This window comes from Geotrypetes seraphini, chromosome 7, assembly GCF_902459505.1.
Source record: "Geotrypetes seraphini chromosome 7, aGeoSer1.1, whole genome shotgun sequence".
Taxonomy (NCBI): domain Eukaryota; kingdom Metazoa; phylum Chordata; class Amphibia; order Gymnophiona; family Dermophiidae; genus Geotrypetes; species Geotrypetes seraphini.
In genome coordinates, this window is record NC_047090.1 from 23,231,004 (window position 1) to 23,254,802 (window position 23,799).

A 23,799-nucleotide genomic window follows, 5' to 3' on the forward strand; every position below is an offset into this window, starting at 1 on the left:
CCAACTGATGGCCACCTCCTCCCCTCCAACTTCCCAAGTTCTGCAGCTGGCAGCAATATTACAGAGCTGCTGCCTTCCCTCCTCCTTGCCCCTCCCCCACCCCACCACCTTGGCTTTCATGCATGCATGAAAGCAGTAGCAACTTGAGGATATTGGCATTGGCTGCAAAGCTTGGAGATTTTGGGTTGCCAGACTGGAGGAAGATGTCTTCAGGTGACAGGGCTTGGGAATCCCCAATAGCTCAAGTATTTGTAAATTGCACTCTGGCGGGGAGAAACTGTCGTGCCCATACACTAATTTTGGGCTCCAGTCCCTCTCCTAAATTAGCTATATTAGGCAGCCCGAGAGCTCGTCTCGACGGGCGTACCTAACGCGGAGCTGGGAGGCCCGTGTGGTAGCCCGTCGGAGACGCGGGGCCGTTGGGGGGTAACAGGAGGCAGGGGATTGGTCGGCAGATCTTCCCACCGCCGGGAAGACCTGCCATTGGTTAGTCGTGGCCGCGGAGGGCGTCGGGAGGGTTTATAAGTCGGGCCTCGGAGGACTAAGGGCATTTCTGGTCCTCCGAGGCGGCTTTCGGCGGCATTCAGGCATGGAGTCGGGTTCGGGTTCCGGTGGCGGTGCGGCCGAGCTCTCCTTCGCGGCGGGTAGCTCCTTCGATGAGGAGGAAGAGCCGGTGAGTAGCGTGCCGGACCGGGAGCGTTCCTTGCCGCCGAGGCGTTCTCGAGAGGTTGCCCGGGAATCAATCGCGCTGGGGGCAGGAGGGGGACCGTTAGACATCGCGAGGCCCGGCGGGAGGGCCCGTAAGGGGGCTAGGTCCGCTGGTTCCATCGGAGGTGGGGCTGATGCAGCGTCGGGGCTTGCATTGCCGACCGCGGGGGAGGTGTATGGTATGGCTGTGCCTGAGCCACGTGCTGATATCTTGAGTCAGCCGGATGTGCTGCATACAGCACCAGTGGTTCAGGACTGTTCAATTCCCCAGACGGGTAACCACTTCCTGGGCAGGGGTGCGGTTGCTGGATCGGCGGAGATAGTGGTTCAGTTTAGGGTACCGGCGTCTTCGGGGACGGTCGGAGTTGGGGGCCTTGGAGCTCCTGTTGGTGGTTCGGGCGTGGGTGTCCCTGCTCCAGCGCAGAGCATCTGCCTGCCCCCTGTTCATTCTCCCTTCTGGCCTCCCTGGGCTTCAGGATCTTGGGGTGCGGGTTGGAGTCCGGTGCCTTGGCCGCTGGGGGATGCTGGCATGCCCGATCCTGCATCCGCGTGGGGCCGTGGGGTTGGTCGCGGCGGTGGTCCTGCGGATTGGTGGGCCCTCGGGGGAGCGGGGGGTTCTGGGGGTCCTTATGGGGTTCTTCCTGCTGGTGCTGTGCAGTTGTCTGGTCCTTGTTTGGATTTTTCTTCACAGGTCTTCGCTGGTTCTTCGGTGGGACGTGAGGCGGTGGCCACCTTTTCCCAAGAGCAAGTGCAGAGTTCCGGTGGAATTCGGATGGCGGAGCCCAGGCAGAGTGGACTTGGTCGTGTGGTTGCTGCGGATGGCGCTGCTGGCGGAGGAATCTCGGTGATGTCCGGACAGCGGGGTCCACACATGGTAGCTGCTGCGGATGGCGCTGCTGGAGAGTCGAGCGGACCGGTCATCGCTGGAGGAGCACAGGACATGGGTAACATGGCCTTAGAGGCTGCTGAGTGTGGGGAACGGGGTAGGGGGAGGGAAGAGTAAGCGCAAGCGCAAGGCTAGGGCTTCCTCCTCTTCTTCGTCGTCTTCTTTAACCTCCACTTCTTCTTCGTCCTCATCTCGGTCGAGGGCGTTGGGTGAGCAGGCGGGGCAGGAGAGTCAGGATAGGGGTGCTCCGGCGTTGGTGGCGCTCACCGAGCTTTGGGAGAAGGTACCTAGAGGGTTGCGTCGGAAAATTAAAAAGCGGGCGTGCATCGATGTTTTTCGGCTCTTAGAGGGCAGGACGCGTAGAAGGAAAAAGAAGGGTAAGAAGGAAGAGGGCAGGGTTAAATCGGGTCAGGTCTCCCGTAATATGGTCAACTGGACGCGGGTGTTTCTTCGGCTAGCTAGCGTATGGGGCCAGGCTCGTCCTCAGGATTATGGCCTGCTCTTGGCGTACATGGATTCTGTGCTCGACGCTTATCAGCGCTTCGGTGGTTGGGCCTGGCTCAACTATGACGAGGCTTTTCGTGATAAGATGGAAGAAAACAGGCACATGTCTTGGGGTACCCAAGATATCAATTTGTGGTTAACGCATATGGCTAGACCTGGGGGCGCTGCGGTGGGCGTTGTGGCACGATCGATGCAACAGGGATCGACAAGTGTGAATCGTTCCTTTCGAGCCGGCGCGGGACAATCGGGTCAGGGTTCTGGGGGAGGGAATGACCTCTGCTGGAAATTCAACAAAGCGACGTGCCCATTTACGGATTGTAGATTCCGGCATGCCTGTTCGCTGTGTGGGCAGGGTCACTCAGCGCTTAAATGCCCCAAAAAAGGAGTGGCCTTGCCCTCAGGGCCAGCAAAATGAGGTGAGTTCCTCTGCGGTGCCCACCCCGATTAAGGTGGGGGCCCTCCGGCCGTGGTTGAGCTGTTATAGTGATCGGAGGGCAGCAGCACTGTTGGAGAAGGGTTTTGATGAGGGTTTTGTTATACCGTACGAGAAACCGGTGGCTCAGGTGCGGGTTCCCAATGCATCCTCAGTAAATAGCCTACGGGAGGTGGTTCGGTCAAAATTGCAGGAGGAAATCAGGCTTGGGCGCATTGCGGGGTCTTTTCGGGAGCAGCCTTTCTTGGTTATGATGGTCTCCCCGTTGGCTATTATTCCCAAGAAAGACCCTGGTAAGTTCCGTTTGATTCACAATTTGTCCCGGCCTTTGGGCCGCTCTGTCAACGAGGGCATCCCTCGCGACCTGTGTATGGTTCGCTATTCGTCTTTTGATTGTGCGCGGTGTCTTGTTGAGCAGGCTGGGTGTGGTGCTCTCCTGGCACAGGTGAACATTGAGTCTGCCTTCCGGCTTTTGCCTGTCCATCCCTCCTCTTATCCGCTGTTGGGTTTTCGATTCGAGGGCGAGTTTTTTTTTACGATCGTTGTTTACCGATGGGCTGCTCCATTTCGTGCGCTTACTTCGAGATGTTTAGTACATTCTTGCACTGGGTTACGGTCCACGTAGCGCGGGCGGATTCGGTTGTGCACTATCTGGACGACTTTCTCTTTGATGGAGCAGCGGGGTCTGCGGTGTGTTCCCGCTTGAAAGCATCATTTGAACGCATGGCTGCTACATTCGGTATTCCTTTGGCGGCGGAAAAATCGGAGGGTCCAACTACGGTGCTTACTTTTCTGGGTATAGAGATTGATACTGTAGCAATGGTTACCAGGTTGCCACTGGACAAGGTAAAACTCCTGTTGTTGCAGATTTCTCGGATGGCAGAGTCCCTCAAGGCTACCCTCAGAGACGTTCAATCGCTGCTGGGGTCTCTTAACTTCGCGTGTCGGGTATTGCCGATGGGGCGGGCTTTTGCTCGACGACTGGCTGCTGCCACCTCAGGTGTGCATGATCGTCGCCACTTCGTGCGTATATCTGCTGGTATTCGGGCGGATCTCAGGATGTGGGTCGTGTTCCTTACGCGGTTTAATGGCACGCTTCCGATTCAACAGCCCGAGATGTCTAACCTGGATTTGGAACTCTACTCTGATGCGGCCGATGGCCTCGGTTTCGGCCTTTACTGCCAGGGGGAGTGGTGTGCGGCGCCGTGGCCTGTAGCCTGGCAGCGGAGTGGTGTTACGCGTAATGTGACTCTCTTGGAGCTTTTCCCGCTACTGGTCGCCTGCGAACTTTGGCCTGCTTGGCTGTGTAATAAGCGCGCAATATTTTGGTGCGATAATATGGGGGTTGTGGAGGTCGTCAATCGGCATGCTGCGAAATGTTTGCAGGTTAATCAGTTGATGCGTGAGATCGTTCTGCGTTGTTTGCGGCTCAATTTGTACATTAGGGCTAGGCATGTGCCAGGGAGTCGCAACTGTATTGCTGATGCTCTTTCCCTCTTTAACTTTTCGCAGTTTCGTCGGCTGGCTCCAGACGCGCAGCTCCGTGGGTTGCAGATGCCGGATCATTATGGAGCCTGGTCGGGAAGGGCTCTGAGACTTGCTGAGACAGTCAGTGGCTCCTGCCACCTGGACTCGCTACAATGCGGGATTCCGTCGATTGTTCGCCTTCCTGTCTTCCCGGGGTTGGTCCCCGGGACCAGTATCCGAGACCCTGCTGGTGGAATTTGTGCTGGATTCGCATCGTGAGGGTTTGTCGCGGGGAGTTGTGGCTGGCCACTTAGCTGGTTTTACATTCTTCTCCAGGGCCTTGGGGTGGCGTTGCCCGTCCTCGGGTTTCCTAGTGCGTAGACTTCTGACGGCTATGGCTAGGATTGCGCCGCAGCAACCCGATGCACGATGGCCAATTTCTCATGACTTGTTGATGAGGTTGATCGTGGAGTTGCCAGCGGTGGCTCGGTCCCGATACGAGGTGCTGCTGTTCACTGCTGCTTTTTCGCTAGCTTGTTTCGGAGCCTTCCGCGTCGGGGAGTTATTAGTGCATCCTGCTGATTCGGTGGGTGCACGTGGCCTTTTATTGCGGCATGTACAGTGCGGTGACAGTACCGTTAGTTTATATCTTGCCAGATCCAAGACGGACCAGCTGGGCAGGGGCTGTACGGTGGTTTTGCATAAGATAGTGGGTGTTACTTGCCCGGTTACGGCTCTGTGTGCCTATATGGCGGTTCGTCCTCCTTTGGGGTTGGCCTTGTTGTTGCATGAAGACGGCGGGCCCCTTACTCGTTATCAGTTTCTAGCCATGCTGCGTCTAGTTTTGCGCCGATGTGGTGAGGATCCGGCGCGCTTTGGTACTCATTCATTTCGGATTGGGGCTGCCACTTGCGCCTTTCTGGCTGGGGTGCCAGGTGAGGGGATTTAACGGTTGGGGCGTTGGTCCTCAGACTGTTACAGGAGTTACATTCGGCCTCACGGGGTGGCACGAGGTTTAGAACGGGGAAGGACCTAGGTTGGGCTGCTCAGTTAATGTTTCCACTGATGGGTACCTTGGTCTCGGGGGAGTGGGTGGCTATAGTTGGTTGGTGCATGCTCAGGTCTGACACTTTACTAACCAGGGTTTTGTGTTTTGATTTAGGGCTGGATTTGATTGTTGGGTTTGCCTTGCAGATGCGGTGCGGCGACAGCGTACGGTGTGGATTGTTGGGCACTCCTTCGTCCACTGGGCGGGAGAGCGTGCCGCGATCCGGCCTGATGGTCAGCACCTGGGTCTGCAGCACTTGGGCATTCGCGTGTCCTGGTGGGGTCAGCGGGGCATGCGGTGGCATCAGCTGTTACCGTTGCTGGCTGACTTCCGTCGTCGCCCTCGTCGTCCAGATATCCTGCTGCTGCATTTGGGTGGTAACGACGTGGATTCCCAGACGGGGAAGCACCTGATTGACACTATACTGGGTGATCTTAGGATGGTATTGGAGTGGTTCCCTGGCACGATGCTGCTATGGTCGGACATTATTCCTCGACCACGACGGCTGGAGTCCCGGAGATGGACCAGGGGTTTGTCCAAGGTTAACCGTCAGGTAGGGCGCTGGGTGGAGTCTAGGGGGGGGGTGCAAATACGACACGACTGAGTGGATGTGTCCTGTTTAGGTTTGTTTGCGAGGGATCGGGTACATTTGTCGGAAGTGGGCTGGGATTTGCTGTTGGATGATTTCTCGTCGGGTTGTGAGCGTTGGGCGCTATCTTAGTCGCAGCTCTGTTCATTGGGGGGGGGGGGGCCTGTAAGGGTTACAGGCCCTATGGCGGTATCTCGAGCTACTGGCTGGGCTCATCAGGGGATGAGCGGTGGGCCGGCTGGGAGCCGTGCCTGGTGGGTCAGGTGACCCGGGTTAGTGGGGCATGTGGGGGACATGCCACCCCCCAGATTCTTGCTTCATGGCGGGGTCGGGGGCATAACTTGTTTTTACAGTAGCTCGAAATAATTTGTGTTGTAATGTTTATACTGTTTATACATTGTTATGTTATTTAACAACCTGTTATGACCAATAAACAGGGCTGCGGCTATTTTTCACCATAATTAGTGTGGAGATTTTTGTGGGATAATGTAGTGGAGGGGTAAGGGTTTGAAATATATATAGGTAGCAGGCCTATCCAGATTCCGCTGTTAATGATTATGCCACTGAATACAAAAATAATTGTGATGCACATATTCCAAAGCTAACATATTCCAGTTAATAAATTCAAAATAAAACAATTTTTTCTACTTTATTGTCTGGATATTGTTTTTCCATCATCTTGGTCCCAGTTTCTCTTTCTGAGTTTTGTCCATATTCAACTAATTCTCTTTCCAGTGTCTGCTGTTCATTTTTTTTCTCCTCTCTTGTTCCATTTCCTCATGCTTGTCTCCAACATATTGATTTTTCCCTTCAGCTTTCTTAACTTTTTTTTTTTGCCTTTGTCCACTCAAATCTTGCCTTCTTTCTTACCCTTCTTTTTAAATGGTCAGCTACCTCTCAATTATCCATCTTCTCTCAGTCCCTAGCTCTCCCATCTCACTCCTTTCCCAGCCTCCTATTTCCTGCTATCTACCCCCCCATTATCACATTTCTACCACTATACTCACTGCTCTCTCACTCATCTTGTCATCTCCCTTTTGACCTCATTCACGTGGCTCACCACTTTCAGAATTCCCCGCCCTCTCTCCACTGGTCAGGCTATAACTCCCTGTCCCTTCTTTCCATACCCTTTCTTATCCAGCTCTCTTCCCTCCTATCTCTCCTCCTTTATCCCCATGGTCCAACATTTTGCTCCCTTTCTTTTCTGTTTTTCTTCTTCCCTCCCCCCTTGATGTTGCTGCATCTCTCTGCCTTCCATCCACAGGCCTAAAATTTCTCCCTACCTCCCTTCCATCCCCAGATCCAACTGCCCCCCCACCCCATCTCTCCCCCTGCCTGCCTCCCCCAGGTCTACCATTTCTCCCTTTTTCTTCCCAACAGTTCTCCCTTCAGGTCTTTCTTTCCCTCTTTCTCCACACCACCCCAGGTCCAACTTCTCTCCCTTCATACCATTGCCCACCATCTCTCTCTCTGTCCTGTTTCTGGCCCCATAAGATTTCCCCCCCCACGCCCAATCTAGCACTTCTTTTAATACCCTCCCCCTCTGTACTAACCCCCCCCCCAAAAAAAAAAACAAAAAACAGTTCAGGCTTCCTTGGCTCAGCATGTTCTTCCCCTCCTCCCCGCGCCCATGCATCTCTACCTCACTCCTCTCCCACCATGTCCAAATAATTCTCTCGCCCCCTCCCTCCTCTCTCTGCCCAACAGTTCTCTTTCATCTCTCCATGTGCACCATCTCTTTCCCTCTCTCACACACCCAATTCTCTTTTACTGTTCCCTTCCCGACTCCCTCCATTCTTTAATCATATGGCTCATGCGCCCTCCCTCCTTCAGCATTTGTCCAAAGTTTGTACTCCGTCCCTCTGGTATCCTAACATGACCTTATCCTTCCCTTCTGGCCAGCTCCCATGCTGCAATTGTTTTTCTGGTGAAAGCTTCGGGCAGTGGTGGCTGGCTTCTCACATGATCCGTGGCTGTGCTGGAAGTATTTATTTTATGGCCATTGGCGTTCTGAATAAGGGTCTGGATAAAAGCCGGATTCCCCATGTGCTGTGTGGAAAACTAATCACTAACCTACCTGGCTAGCTCTCCCGTTTACTTCCTAAACCCACCACCTGTAGTGCCCACACAGAATATCCATGAACACACAAGAGATGGAGGCAAAAAAAACCCCTCTCATTTTACAGCTTACTATAATCCTTCTCTGAACAGAAACCCCCCCCCCCCAAACCCCTTGCTTTTTATTTCTAGAAGACGCCAGCACAGAGCATGCACAATAGTGCAATTACAGAACTGGAAGCAGCATTTCTGCCTGAAGGGAGCTGTGGTGGTCGTTTTGTTAACTCTCCAGCAGGTAGTTTTCTGGCCGGCTCCCTTGCTGCAGTTGTCCATGGGCAGCATTGGCTCCTCATTCGTGATTCACAGCTGATTCGGAAGCCTTCGCTTTGACATTGTGACATCAGAGGGAACGCTTCTGACACAGCTGCAGATCGCACATGAGGAGCCATCGCCCACAGACAACTGCAGCAAGGGAGCCAGCCAGAAAACTACCCGGAGGGAGGCACAGAAGGGAGGGAGGAAGAAGCTGGGCCGCACAAAACTCCTTGTTTGGCCGTGGATTGGACACACCTGGTGTACAGTATTGGAAGTTTACTGCTGAATGTTCTTTAGCAGCCACACCAGTAGGACTCTGCTTATCACACTTTCTGAATATGCAAATTACAATGGATATATAGATCCATGTATTGACATGAGATATTAAATTGAGAGACATCATCACAATGGCTCAAAAATGGGGATCTCTAGTTATATTCAGGTCATTGCTCACCCGCTCCCCTCCTAGACTTGTTGTAGGCCTCGGCCTGGTGGGGTGGGCCGAGATGGGAGGGATCCTTCAGACTACCAATTTTTTGTTTTAATTTTTAATCATCCATCCATGAGTTCTGAATTTAATCTGCAGTTTTCATACTCCATCTTTCTCTCTCATGTTTCTGTGTGCTGTATAACTGATCTACAAATATACAACTTGTAAACCACCAATGAGTGCTGGTATACCAAACGAAGTGTCATATCAGTTGTAAATACACTTTGGATAAAAATGCTAGATAAATCTAGGAAAAAAAATAAGTGATGTATGGCAGGGAGGGGACTGAATGCAGAGCCTGGCAGAGGAGGGAGTGAAGGGGGGCAGGGCCCATGAATATTAACCCCCCCCCCCCATTTTATATTTGAGTCAACCTTTTCTCCTCCTTCTTGGGGGGTGGTGGGGAAGGGGGCATCTTATACGCGGATCAACTTAGATTTGAGTATATTCGGTACAACCTATCCTTTCAGAGTGACAGCAACACAGAAGTTAGAGCAGTAGGCTGAGAACCAAGGTGATCCAGCTTGAATCCCATTGCAGCTCCTTATGATCTTAGGCAATTGTACTTAACCTGCCATTATTTCAGATTATGAGCCCTCTAGGGCTAGAAAAATACTTACTATACCACTTCAATAGCTTTTGGGGTTTGTAGGCAGTAGTAAATGTTTTACATTTATTAAATAAAAAATATATAAATTTCTTATAGAGATGTTATAAGGATCAGTGATGCTCACAGCTGTCAAGTGCATACTTTTTTTTAATGCCACTTACAGCTGCAGGCTGAAATAAACCCAGATCCATATATCAGCACTGATTATGCAGGTTAGTGGTCACCCCGAAGCGATATGCATACCTGCTGATATTCAGACTGGTGCATGGCTTGCTTGGAAGACAGAGTTAAGGCAGCCTAACTTTACCTACTTACTTAACCACTTAAAAGCAATACTCAATTGCTAACTAGTTAGGTGCTGGCTCTGCCCAAGCTAGATCCTGGCATTAGACAGTACTGAAGTAGTCAGAGCTGATATTCAGCAGTGCTGCCTAGTTAAGTGCTGCTAAAAGAACCAGCACACAGGGTTTAAATAGGCAACCCTATCGTATAGTGGACCTATAATGGCTATACATATTTCCATAGTGGGTATAATTTTATTATTCTTTCTAAAGTGTGTTTGGGAACTTCTCCATTTAAATCAATTCTCCCCTCCAATCAGGTACACAAGGAAATAACACAAACACGGTTTGGAGACCATTTCATGAGCTATGTTCTCCTGAATGCATACCCAAAGGAATATTTCATCATAAACTTGCATCAGTTAAGCTGGAAGTATTGCCAATATATTTTGATCACAGCATTATCCTATGGCAAGCACAGCTCCTCTAGCTAGTAATTTTTGAAGAACAGGATGCAGCTTCTTTCTAAGTCCTTTTTGGGGTTCTGCTCAAGCCATTCCTCTGTTTAATAACATTAGGTAAACTGTAAATAGGATTCATTGTGCAGAGAAGTCACTCAATTTATAACATTTTATTCTATGAAAGTGCTTGACCAAGAAGCCTATTCCAGTTCACAGTGGGAATATCTGCCCTAGCTGTTAGAATGAAAGTCTTCTGTAAGAGTAGCCTAGCTGTTAGAAAATGATTGAATTGGCAAACTGTCTACTCAATCTTCTATAAAATTCCTTCTTTGAGTTCTGATTTTTATTTCTATTATTTTTGAAAGCAGCTCTTCAGCCACTGGCCTCAAGGATGATGCAAAGAGCAGAGAAGTAGGAAGCAAGCAAGATTTGATCTCTTATCTGCATACTTTTCTCTAGGGATGTACATTAATCAGTACACATTTAGTTTGTTTAAGCATCTTAAAAAGGTTAGTGCATTACTCACTATTTTAAAAGCACTGCACATCAGGACTGGGTAAAATGCAAACTCCGCAGATCTTAACCGCACACCCTTAAAAATCAGCTCACCTTGGGGCTGAGCAGGATCCATGAGGTCTGCAGGAGTTAAGAGGGATCTCCCAATCCCAACCACAAAGAGAAAAGAAATCAGTGGACCTCACAAAACTAAAGGCGCATGGCGTTAAAAAGAAAGCTGCCATGATATGGAGTCCCCAGGGATCCTCATTTTAACTTCTGCGGGCTTCATGGATCCTGCTGGAGGGGGTAAGATGAGGTGAACAGGATCCGTGAGGTCCACGAGAGTTAAAACAAGGATCCCTGCAGATCCCCATGCTGTGGCTGCTTTCTTTTTAAGGCCATGTGGTAAACATTAGAGAATGACATGGGGACAAATGTTTCCCCGTTCCCATTCCTGTAAGCTCTGTCTTAATGGCACAAGCCTCGAACACTTATGATTTTAAAGTGTTTGAGGCTTGTGAAGATGAGGACAGAGCTTGCAGGAATGGGGCAGGGACGGGAAAATGAATCTCCATAGGAACGGGGAAAAATTTGTCCCCATGTCTTTCTCTAGTAGACATCTGCGAGGTTCATGGAATCCTCGTTTACAGGTCCATTAGAGAAACCGAAATTACAAACCATAGCTGTCAAAACTGAGATAAACAGATTTTTAAGGGTGTGCGATTAAGATCTGTGAGGTCTGCATTTCACTCCTCCAGTAGAACTATAAAATAAGTTAAAAATTTGACTTTTCAACTTATAACAGAAATCTTGTAACCCATTATGTGCTATTGGAAAAGATAGTGTCTAGTACTTTAGCACATAACTTGCAAGGAAATGAGCACATGGGTGGGGCAAGGGTAAGTCACATGCCTACATATACAACTTACAGAATACAGTACTGTAAATTGCATACAAGTGCCAACATTTATAGCTGTCTTTAACATGGTGTGACAGCACCTAAATATTGGCATACAAACTTTAGCTTAATGCTGTAACACAGAATCTGTCAGTCCAGATGTCATTATAGAATACTAGCTTAGCACAGATTTTTGATAAAGAAATAACTGACTTAGAACTGCATGCTCTCTGCTATGTTACTTCCTGCGCACTTGTATTTGTAACACCTGTGGCTGTCCAATTGTTTCTTGTCTCAATAAATATGATATTTAAAAAAAGAAAAAACTGACTTATAATGAATGTCACCTTTTTCTTTATCATATTAGTCCTTACTGACTTCCTCAGAAAAGTATATTATCCCTGTTTTCTGTTAGTAGCACAGATTTTTGGCAACTTTAAGCGCCCTTTACAGAAGGACCCCCACAACTTTTCAGAACTTGATTTTTTCTTTTTTAAGTGGATACATCTAGAACAAAATATTCAAAAAAAAAAAAAAGAGGCCAGAGGAAAGGTAAACTCATCTTAAAATAAAGTTAAACTTGTATTTTGAGCAGCTTTATTATTTAAAAGGTCTGCATCTGAAAGAGCCAAGAAAGCTCAGGGACTTAATGCCATTAACATTCTTATATACACACACACGTCAACAAACAAAATCGGCAAAACCTGTTCAAAGGGGGTGTACACTGTTTCTACACACAAAACCATCAGACGAAAATAAAGATCGCTAACCATCATGGCATACTATTTCATCATCATGTAGCCAAGCAGCAAGTTTTCCCTATGATTCTTAAACACAGCACTTACAACAGACAAAGACAGAATAGGTATAACCCGCCGTTAAGCATCTACTCTCACACAGAAATGTGGGTCAGACAAGAGCAAAGTTTTCTATAAAGGTTTTGTTTTAATAAAATATTCCTCCATCTCTCTCTCTCCCTCCCCCCCCGTTCGGCCGCGGCACTGACAAGTAGAATCCACGAACACAATAGCCCGAGATCAGTTTCGCCCGCGGGATGACTGCAGGGATCCAGCCGCCAGGCTCGCGTCCTCCCATCAGATAAGGCAGAAAAGGCGAGGGGCACGAAAGTGGCGGCTACGAGACAGCTCTGACCGACTGAGCAGCCCTCCTTTCCCCACTCGCTCACGCACGTTTCGGAGTCGGCGGCCTCCCCGTGCTACGAGGAGAAAAGGACGGCGAGGCAATGGACTCGTAGGGACGGCGGCACCAACACTTCCCCCACCCCACGAACGCCCGCTATTATTCTCCTCAGTTACCAAATGGGCGGGAAACCGAGTCGGGAGCGCCAAAAAGGCTCGAGCCGAACTCTCCCCCCCCCCACACACACACCTCCCATTATTCGGCGAGGCAGCTCTTCAGCGACCGGCCTCACCAGGTTCTTAGGGCCCGGGCAAAAAGAACCGGGGCTCACGCCACAAAATGGAAACCCGGCAACTAGCGCTTTCCCCCCCCCCCTTCTTCTTCGCTTTATCCGCTTCGGGGCGCTTTTTTTTTTTTGTGAGGGACCAGATTTCCAGTCAATTCTCCTCCTCCAGACCCGCGGCTCGCTTCCAGCGGCTGCCCCCGTCTTTTCTCTCAGCGCTCGTTTTCTCCTCTTCGTCTCGAAGCACAAAGACGGGAGGAAAAAAAATAATAATAATATGTGGAGAATCAAAGGCCCAGACTCTTCGCGGCAAAGCCCGCTCCTAGCCTCCCCGGCTGAAAGCTTCAATTTAAAAAAAAAAAAAAAATTTCTTTTCCCACTTCCTGCTCTCAAATCTCATCCGCAAAGACAACAAATAAACTCGGAGACGGACATTTCATTCGAGCTATAGTGAAATCGGTTAGCAATCATTGGCCGAAGCCAGGCACAAACCTCCAATGCAGCCCTGGTTGGTTACCTCCTCAAATCGGCTGTTTGGTTGGACAGAAAATGGCTGCGAAGGAACCAGTCCCAGCGCGGAGCTCCGCTTCCAGGACTCGGACGCTCCTCCCGCCTCACCTTGAAACTGTGCGGCTCTTCCAGCAGCGCGGACTCACCTCCCTCCGCAACCAGGTACCCTTCTCAACTTCCTGCCCCCCCCCACTCCCACCTCCTTTCTTAGCGCGGAGCTCCGCCTCCCTCCGGGGGAGGGTGTGATGTTGGTGCCGCTACAACAACTGCCACCCCTCCCTCTTCTATTTTTTTTTTCCGGCGTCCTCGTGACGCTCGGGGCTCTGGCTGTTCCTAGATGGTGGTTCCCTTCCCTGTCCTGTGTTTGAGGCTCTGGCTCAGTTGATGTATTCCTGTGACTTGCGCTGCTGAAATTCTGAAACACCTTTTGATGTTATGGATCCTTGTACAGGAACACAGTAAATTGAAACAACAACAAAAAAAACGGTTTTCTGTCTGTATCGTTTTTGTTTGTTCCTTTTATTTGGATCCTGCTGGGCAGCACACGCTCAAGCAGGCATTTAGCAACCAGCTCTAGGGGTGTCCAGAAAAAAATTAAAGTTGGAAAAATTGCCAGTTGAAGTTTTTCCCATGAATTTGATTGTGCTTGATCAGAAAATGTATATGTTTTTAAAATTTATTTATTCATTCAGTTTTCTATATCGTTCTCCCAGGGGAGCTCAGAACGGTTTACATTAATTTATTCAGGTACTCGAACATTTTTTCCTGTCCCGGTGGGTTTACAATCTATCTAATGGGGCAATGGGGGGATTAAGTGACTTGCCCAGGGTCACAAGGAGCAGTGTGCTGAGGCTGTAGCTTTCAACCACTGCACCACGCTGGGCATGTTTTCTGATGGACTCACATCAGAATGCATACCCAGTTCCCCATACATCATATTTGCAAATTATTTAAAATGAGACTCTTCATTCTTGGATTAAGAGACTGTATACAGGAATTCCAAATTGCCAAAAAATGTTTCCTTTGACAATTTTTATAAGCACCCTTTTACAAAATTACCCCCCATTCATTTTCTAAAGAAGACTATTGCAATTTAAAGCCCATCCTGGGGTCCCTTAAAGCCACTGATTGCATAAAGCTCTGTTTTTATTAAAATTTGTTATTTTTACTTAATGGAGAAAATTTTTTGGTATTATAGCTATCACTTTTATGTTTTCACACTCAGCAATGATACATTAATAAAAGACATTTTGGGCTCCTTTTACGAAGGCGTGGTAGCGGTTTAACACGCGTTATAGCGTGCGCTAAACACCGGACACGCTAGCCGCTACCGCCTCCTCTTGAGCAGGTGGTAGTTTTTTGGCTAGCGCAGGGGTTAGCGCGTGATTAAACGTCGCACGCGCTGAAGCCACTAACACAGCTTCGTAAAAGGAGCCCTTTATATGAAGTCTGTTTTATTGAAAAATAAATTAGTACAGAAATAACACTACAGTATTCAATATGCTTATTATAACAAAAGGGGTTGGATTCCTTAGAACTCCACTAATACAGTGTTAAAACAACCACAAAAGAATATAAAAACATTCTCCTGTCATCAAATAATGATTCAAAAAACCATTTTATGCAAAAATTCTATTTTATGAAATGATCCTTCAATATTTAACATACTTTTCTAATAGCTAAAAACATACACTTTGGTGTAGTCATCTACCAATGGTGTTCCAAATACTTAAGCATTTAGGCCCATAGGGCAGGATTCTATAAAGGGTGCCCAGTCTCTGAAGCCACCTAAGCGGCTTTTGAGAATCACACACAAGCGTCTTATATAGAATTATGTCTGTCTTCATGGACAAACACCTAAGCCTGTCTAACACCATGATTCTCTAACCGGCGTCCATGTCACATGTGCCAGTTAGAGAATCAGGTTGCTGCTGAGCTGATTGCGGCAAGAGAATCTCCCTGCCATGATCAGTTTAGTGGCAGAGAACCCGTTCCCCCCTCCCCCCATGAATACTACCGGCAGGAGGGATGCCCAGTCCCTCCTGCCAGAACCCCCAAAGCTGCCCCCACCCCGAATGTCCGTGGCAGGAGGAGTGCACAATTCCACCTGCTGCCACCCTCAAGACATTCACAGCAGGAGGGATGCCCAGTCCCTTCTGCCAGACCCCCCTCAAAGACATCTTCCGGCACCCCAAATCTACCCGGACCCCACAAGTGCCTTTTTAGTTGGCTGGCCGAAGGGATGCTTACGCCCTTCGGCCGGCAGGCCCGCCTCCACTGAATGGCGGGCTTTCCCCTTCCTAGTGCATCATGGGATGCACTGGGGATGGGCCTAAGGCCCTGATTGGCCAAGGTCCTAAAGGCTCTTCTCATAGGAGGGGCCAGATCCTTTAGGCCACTTGCACGAGCATTCCTCCTGCTGGGTATTGTTTTGGGGTTTGCGGCATTAGGGTTTGGGCATCCCTCTTGCTGAACAACTTTACGGTGGGACGGGTTCCCTGCTGTAGCTGCTAAACCAGTCGTGGCAGGGAGATTCCTTTGCCGTGATCAGTTCATTGGCTGCATTTATTTGAAATGTAGGCCAGCATTTTGCTGGCCTACATTTCAGGTGCCTATTGTGGCCCTAGGGCTACCTAAGCTTGCCCAAGGCCATTTCTGGGTGAAACCACGCCCACGCTGAGGAAGGATTGCCTTGGGTGAGCTTAGGCAGCCCTATGCGCTTCCCTAGGCTGTCGAAGATGCCTACAATGTAGTTAGCCTACCTTGGAGTTTTTGGGATACATAGTAACATGCGTCCTGATTGGCTGGTTAGACATAAGAACAGCCTTACTGGGTCTGACCAATGGTCCATCAAACCCAGTAGCCCGTTCTCATGGTGGCCAATCCAGGTCACTAGTACCTGGCTAAAACCCAAGTAGTAGTAATATTACATGCTACCGGTACAGGGCAAGCAGTGGCTTCCCCCATGTCTTTCTCAATAACAGACTATGGACTTTTCCTCCAGGAACTTGTCCTTGTCCAAACCTTTCTTAAAACCAGCTATGCTATCCACTCTTACCAAATCCTCTGGCAACACGTTCCAGAGCTTAACTATTCTCTGAGTGAAAAAAAAATTTCCTTCTATTGGTTTTAAAAGTATTTCCCTATAACTTCATCGAGGGGTCCCCTAGTCTTTGTAATTTTGATGGAGTGAAAAATCGATCCACTTGTACGCATTCTACTCCACTCAGGATTTTATTGAATTCAATCAATCTCCCCTCAGCTGTCTCTTTTTCAAGCTGAAGAACCCTAATTGTTTTAGTCTTTCCTCATACGAGAGGAGTTCCATCCCCTTTACCAGCGGTAGGATGCCCATATTCTTTGAATTTGCCTCATATATATATTCTAGAATTTGCCCCCTATTCTATAACTGGCATCTTAAGTTAGGTGTCAGTAGGTGCCTTACCGGCGCCTAACTTACCCTTTCCCCCATTTACAAAGCTGCACTAGTGGCTACCGTACTGCAAAAGCCCCAAAGCCCTTAAAATCTCTATGGGCTTTGGTAAGTTACCACAGAAGCAGCAACTAGGGTGGTTTTGTAAATAGAAGGGGGGGGGGGTGAGATAGGTGAAGGTGGCCAACCTCACCTCCATGGAAACACAGGACTTTGCAACAGTGAACCACATGACTATGAGGTGCTGGAAGTATCTCACGGGCCGCATCGAGGTGGAAGAAGATATCTTCTTTTTCAAGGGTCCCGCAGCAACAAGGGGGCATCTGTGGAAAATCAGGGGCTGGAAACTGCACAGGGACACCAGGAAATTCTTTTTCACTGAAAGGGTGGTTGATCGCTGGAATAGTCTTCCACTTTAGGTTATTGAGGCCAGCAGCGTGCCTGATTTTAAGGCCAAATGGGATAGACACGTGGGATCTATTCACAGAGAAAGGTAAGGGAGGGTCATTGGGGTGGGCAGATTAGATGGGCCGTGGCCCTTATCTGCCATCTATTTCTATTTCTAACTACAATAGAGTAGACACAACAGATGGTGTGAATAACATGAAGAAAGACCTGGTGAAGCTTGAAGAATGGTCTGAAATTTGGCAGCTAAAATGTAATGCTAAGAAATGCAAGGTCATGCATTTGGGCTGCAAAAACCAGAGGGAACGTTACAGTTTAGGGGGTGAAGAACTTATGTGCACGACGGAAGAGCGGGACTTCGGTATGATTGCAGAAGAAAACTCCAATGGAAATCTATGATACAAACATTGAGTGACAAATGTCCATCATATTCCACAATGAAGAAGTGGTGTGCAAACTTTTAGCATGGAGATTTTGAAGCATTAGATGCAGCACGAGGCTTCAAACGGTGTCAGCTCCTGAAATTGTTGACCATGTCCATGTCCTGTTTTTTGACAGATTGGCGAATATTGGCTAAAACAATTGCTGATACACTAGAAAGGGATTGGGACTTGTATACTGCCTTTTTGTAGTTTTACAACCACACTCAAAGCAGTTTACATACAGGTACTTCAAGCGTTTTCTCTATCTGTCCATGTGGGCTCACAATCTTATCTAATGTACCTGGGGCAGTGGAGGATTAAGTGACTTGCCCAGGGTCACAAGGAGCAGTGCAGGGTTTGAACCCAAACCTCAGAGGGTTGAGGCTGCAGCTCTAACCACTGCGCCACACTCTCTTCCAGATATCCATGGAACTTGCTGGGTGTATAATCCACGAGCAGCTGGGTATGCAGAAGCTTTCAACCAAGTGAGTGCCCAAATGTTTGAATGCTGATGAGAAATGACATCCAGTAAACACTTCCAAGTTGATTTTGTAACATTTTAGTGAGCTGGTGCCAACGTTTTGTAACGACTACTTATTGTTGATGAAACATAGTTTTACCACTATGATCCTGAGACAAAACAACAATCCATGCAATGGTGGCACTCAGGTTCTCCAAGGCCAAGGAAATTCAAGACCCAAAAGTCAGCAGGGCCTTCACAGAATTCACACCAGAGTTTCCAGTGATTTAAGTGTTTATCCCGAGATTTGTCCTTTTTCTGTTCTAGTATAAACATCTGGAGTTGACATAGATCCACTAACAAAAGCCTTCTGACGCAGGTTTCCTCGAAATAAATAAATTGTGGAACTGCCACAAAATCAACCAGAAAAAGTGTCATAAAGTGGTAAGAGACGCCAAAAGAGTCTATGAAGAGAGGATAGCGCAAGAAACCAAAAACTTCAAGCCCTTTTATAGATATATAAAAGGAAAGAAACCAGCAAGGGAGGCAGTGGGTCCTCTAAACCAGTGTTTTTCAACCTTTTTTGGGCAAAGGCACACTTGTTTCATGAAAAAAATCACGAGGCACACCACCATTAGAAAATGTTAAAAAATTTAACTCTCTGCCTATATTGACTATATATAAAGTAATTCTCTTGAATAGGAATCAAATAAACACAAAGAAAGTATTTTATAATTACTTTAATATGAAATAAAAATTATAAAATACTTTATTCAGTGCGAAACCTGGGCCTGTTTGGCTGAACACAAAGCTGATATTCTGGCTGGAATCGAAGAAAGACACACACGTAGCTCTTCGTCAACAGCTCTCAGTCTCTCTCTGTATTTGGTTTTTATAGCATACAAAAATAGACAAATATACCATCCATCCTTTTTATTAAACCACAATAGCAGTTTTTAGCGCAGGGAGCTGCGCTGAATGTCCAGCGCTGCTCTTGACGCTCATAGGCTCCCTGCGCTAAAAACCACTATTGCGGTTTAGTAAAAGGTGACCATATTGTAAATATAGACAGCAGATATAAATTCAGAACTGTGCATAGTAAGTGAAGGGAAGTTTTCATCTCTGGGAATTTACCCAGTTAACTATTAAGTTATTTGGGCAAATTCCTTTGAAAACTGTGGTAATACTGCCTCCACTTTGCTAAATTTAAAATAAAATCATTTTTCCTACCTTGTCTGGTGATTTCTGGTTGCACTTTCTTCTTCTGACTGTGCATCCAATCTTTCTTCCCTTCTATCAGCCTGTATGCTTTCTCTCCTCCACACCTCATTCCCTCCCCCAACTTTTTCTTCCTCTCTCCCTGACCTTTCTTTCTTTTTTTCTGTTTCTCTTCTTTCCTTCCGTTTCCCTGCCTGCCCCCTTTCTTTCTTTCTCCCTGCCGTTCCCCAAGCCACTGCCACTGCCGCTGCCATCGGGGAACAGGACCCACCAATGGATAACAGGCCCCAAAGCCGACGCCGACGCATGCTCTCCCTGACGTCAATTCTACAATCGGAGAGGAAGTTCCGCCCAGCCAGGCAGCGATTGGCTGGCCCGAACTTCCTCTCCGACTGCAGAATTGACGTCGGGGAGAAGAAGATTTATCGGCTCGATAGATTAGATCGCCAAGACAAAGTGAGTCCTGGGTGATCGACTCACTTTGCCTTGGCGAGCTACTGGCGCCCCTGCCTCGGGCCCCCTGTCAGCTCCGGGCCCGGCGGCCCTGCGGCACACCAGGCAACATCTCGCGGCACACTAGTGTGCCGCGGAACAGCGGTTGAAAAACACTGCTCTAAACGACCAAGGAAAGAAAGGGTCAATTAAAGAAGACAAACAGGTTGCCTATAGGTTAAATTCATTCTTTGCCTCTGTCTTTACAAATGAGGACACTACAACAATCCTAGAAACAAGGAGGATATTCGCCGGAAGCATAGAGGAGAGCCTCACAACAGTACATGTGGAGTTGGACGCGATATACTTTCAGATTGATAGACTTAAAAGTGACAAGGCCCCTGGACCGGACGGAATTCACCCAAGAGTATTAAAGGAACTTAAGATAGAAATTGGCGAACTATTACAATCCTTAGCTAACATGTCAATCAGAACCGGGCAAATACCGGATGACTGGAGGATAGCAAATGTCATCCCAATTTTCAAGAAAGGATCAAGAGGTGAACCGGGAAACTACAGACCTGTGAGTCTCACATCGGTTCCTGGGAAGATAATTGAAGCACTAATTAAAGATACCATTGTACAACACCTGGAAGAGCACAACCTAATAAGTGCTAGTCAACATGGCTTCAGGAAAGGGAAGTCATGTTTGACAAATTTACTTCAGTTTTTTGACAAGGTGAACAAACAAATCGACAGTGGAGACCCAGTGGACATAATTTACTTGGACTTCCAGAAAGCGTTTGACAAGGTCCCGCACGCTAGGCTTATGAGTAAATTACTAAGTCATGGAATAGAAGGAGAAGTGCACAGATGGATTGGCAAATGGCTAGAGAACAGAAAACAGAGGGTGATCATAAATGGGAAATTCTCGGATTGGGAGAAGGTGACTAGCGGCGTACCCCAGGGCTCGGTTCTTGGGCCCATCTTGTTCAATATTTTTATAAATGACCTTGAAGAGGAAACGACATGCAATATAATCAAGTTTGCAGATGATACAAAATTATGTCGGGGGGTTGGCTCTCCAAGGGACTGCGAGGATCTTCAGAATAATCTGAACCAGCTGGAAAAATGGGCGATAAAGTGGCAAATGAATTTCAATATAGACAAATGCAAGGTGATGCATCTGGGAAAGAAAAACAAAAAACATGAATATAGAATATTGGGTGTGACATTAGCCGAATGCGAACAAGAAAGGGACTTGGGGGTCCTGATAGACAGAACACTAAATCCATCGGCTCAATGTGCGGCAGCAGCAAAGAAAGCAAACAGGATGTTGGGCATGATTAAAAAGGGGATCACGAGTAGGTCGGAGGACATCATAATGCCACTTTACAGAGCAATGGTCAGACCACACTTAGAATACTGTGTCCAGTACTGGTCTCCATACCTCAAGAAAGATATAACTCTGCTGGAGAGGGTGCAGAGGCGAGCCACGAAACTAGTCAAAAGTATGGAGGATTTGAGCTACCAAGAACGCCTCCGAAAACTGGGACTGTTCACCCTCGAAAAGAGAAGATTGAGAGGGGATTTGATAGAGACTTTTAAAATATTAAAAGGATTTGACATAATAGACCAGGAAGAAGCATTACTGACATTTTCAGATGTGACACGGACAAGAGGTCATAGCCTGAAACTGTGTGGCAGCAGGTTCAGGACAAATGTCAGGAAGTTCTGCTTCACACAGCGAGTGGTGAGCGCTTGGAATGCTCTCCCAGAGGAGCTTGTGGCGGAGACTAGTGTTCAGGGTTTCAAGCGCAAGTTGGATGCACACCTTCTTGCAAATCATATCGGGGGATACGGGAAATCCGGGTCTCCAACAGGGAGCACCTAACTGGGCCTCCGCGTGTGCGGATCGCCGGACTAGATGGACCTAGGTCTGATCCGGTGAAGGCGTTTCTTATGTTCTTATGTGGCATGCCTATAAACAGGACTAAATCATGAACAATGCAAAGCACCACCTAGTGGATCACATTGGGGTCATCAATGAAGATCCGGCTGCTTGAGCCCTTCATAGAAGTAATGACTACACGACACACTGCTATGTACTTCTCATTTTTGCTGTATATTTATGGATATAGCAAAAGCAGATTACAAAATAAAAGCAGCTTTTATCAAGTACTAGCTGATCACCCGGGGTTGCCCGGATATTTATTTATCCCATTCTTCTATTAGACAGGAAAAGGAATTGTGGACAGCTTCATTTTTAGCAGCAAGAATGGCCCTGTCTCTGGCTCTCTATGGCAGGGAGAGAAGTTCTCACTCTGCGGTTAGCAAGCAGTTAGCAGAATATTTCTCCCTAACTTCCCTCTGTTCTGTCCCTTCCTATATACTTTGTAACAAAAAGTAACTCACGACTTTACATACTAGCAACCTTGATGTGTCATTTCTAGTAAATTCTGTTTATACTTTGTCAGTCATTGCTAAGCATGGGTAAAGATAGACATACTCAACCTGAAACATTCTGCTGATGACTATACTTTTTTTTGTGCCAAGGTTCCCCTTTGATACTTCTTAGGCCTTTAATATTTTGATACAACATACCTCCCTATTACCTTTTTGTGACCAAGGTTCCCCTTTGGTCATGGTTTAGCAAACAACTTGGACGTATTTTGATAATGTTCATCCAAGTGCCGACTTAGGCCAGTTTTTGGACGTTTTTCTCTTTCGATTATGAGCCCCATAATATTTAAAATAAACACATGATAAAACAAATACATGATAAAATAGACATGCAAATAATCCTCAGAAAGATACCATAATTTGGATTTTAAAAATCGTGGATAGTTCATCAACTTTACTAGAAATAGCTAGAAAAAGGCATCTACAAATAACTGCGTCTTAAATAATTTTCTAAACCTGCCCTTTTCACAGCAATTTTGTATCTGACCCACCAAGGAGTTCCATGACGGCAGATAAAGGCCAAATGGCCCATCTAGTCTGCCCATTTGAGAGATCCCACGTGCCTATCCCAGGCCCTCTTAAATTCAGACATAGTCTCTGTCTCCACCACCTTTTTCGGGAGACTGTTCCACACATCTACCACCCTTTTCGTAAAAAAGTATTTCCTCAGATTACTCTGGAGCCTCTTAACGGCATCCTATGCCCTCTCATTGCAGAATTTCTTTTCAAATGAAAGAGACTTGATTCATGCACATATCTCCCCTCTCCCGCCTTTCCTCCAAAGTATACACATTGAGATCTTTAAGTCTGTCCTCATACGCCTTATCACAACCTTATCTGGACCGATTTCATCCTTTTTATATCTTTTTGAAGGTGCGGCCTCCAGAATTGTACACAGTATTCTAAATGAGGTCTCACCAGAGTCTTATACAGAGGCATCAGTACCTCTTTTTCCCTACAGGCCATACCTCTCCCTATGCAGCCTAGCATTCTTCTAGCTTTTACCAGCACCTTTTCAACCTGTTTGGCCACCTTAAGATCATCACATGCAATCATACCGAAGTCTCGCTCTTCCATCGTGCACATAAATTCTTCACCCCCTAAACTGTACCATTCCCTTGGGTTTTTGCAGCCCAAATGCATGACCTTGCATTTCATGATGGCTTGGAGTGCCATACTTAAAAATTCTACACTTTTCATTTACATGGTTCAATCAATGATCTGAAAGAACATCAAAACATTGCATTATGATTCTGCAAATCAAATAACACTCTTTTCAGCTACAGTAGCAAAATAACGCTCAGAATTTAGGAAGTTGGTTGGGCTGAGAACTTTTCAGCACCCCTTTGTATTGTTCTTTTTCAGTAAAAAAGACTTCACATAAAATGCCTTTTTATTAATGTATCATTGTTGAGTGTGAAAATATGAACGTTATAGCTATAATGCCAATAAATTAGCAAATAGCTTTATATAATCAGTGGGTTTGAGGGACCCCAGGATGGGCTTTAACATCAAGCACAATCAGATTCATGGGAAACACTTCAGTTGGCACAGTTTTTCCAACTGGACAATCCTAAGACTGTTCCAGCATCATCAATATTGAACTAACTTTTCATTATGTCCAATGAATGGAAATTTTTTTAGTTCAGCACCCCCAATCATTTTAATGGTTGGTTCCTATTTAATACTCCCCTCCCTTATGTTCAAATATATTTTATTGAGCTCAACAGGAAGACAACAAAACAGTGCTCATGAAGAAAATTGAAGCTCAAGTTATAGCAAAGAAC

At 47.2% G+C, this 23,799-nt stretch overlaps 2 protein-coding genes across 4 annotated transcripts in view; one reads left to right on the forward strand and one right to left on the reverse strand.

Moving 5' to 3' along the window:
- Positions 1 to 13,349, reverse strand: part of NFYB (nuclear transcription factor Y subunit beta) — a 67,914-nt gene extending 54,565 nt beyond the window's left edge. Inside the window, exon 1 of one of the 3 annotated variants that reach the window (XM_033951480.1) lies at positions 13,326 to 13,349. The gene's annotated coding sequence lies outside the window, so the exon portion shown is untranslated. Of the gene's footprint in view, positions 1 to 13,161 lie in introns of all 3 variants that reach the window. The other 2 variants (XM_033951479.1, XM_033951477.1) reach the window with 2 other exon arrangements.
- The window catches only part of TXNRD1 (thioredoxin reductase 1), a 119,139-nt gene continuing 108,552 nt past the window's right edge, over positions 13,213 to 23,799 (forward strand). Inside the window, exon 1 of the mRNA XM_033951472.1 lies at positions 13,213 to 13,341. The gene's annotated coding sequence lies outside the window, so the exon portion shown is untranslated. The remainder of the gene's footprint in view (positions 13,342 to 23,799) is intronic.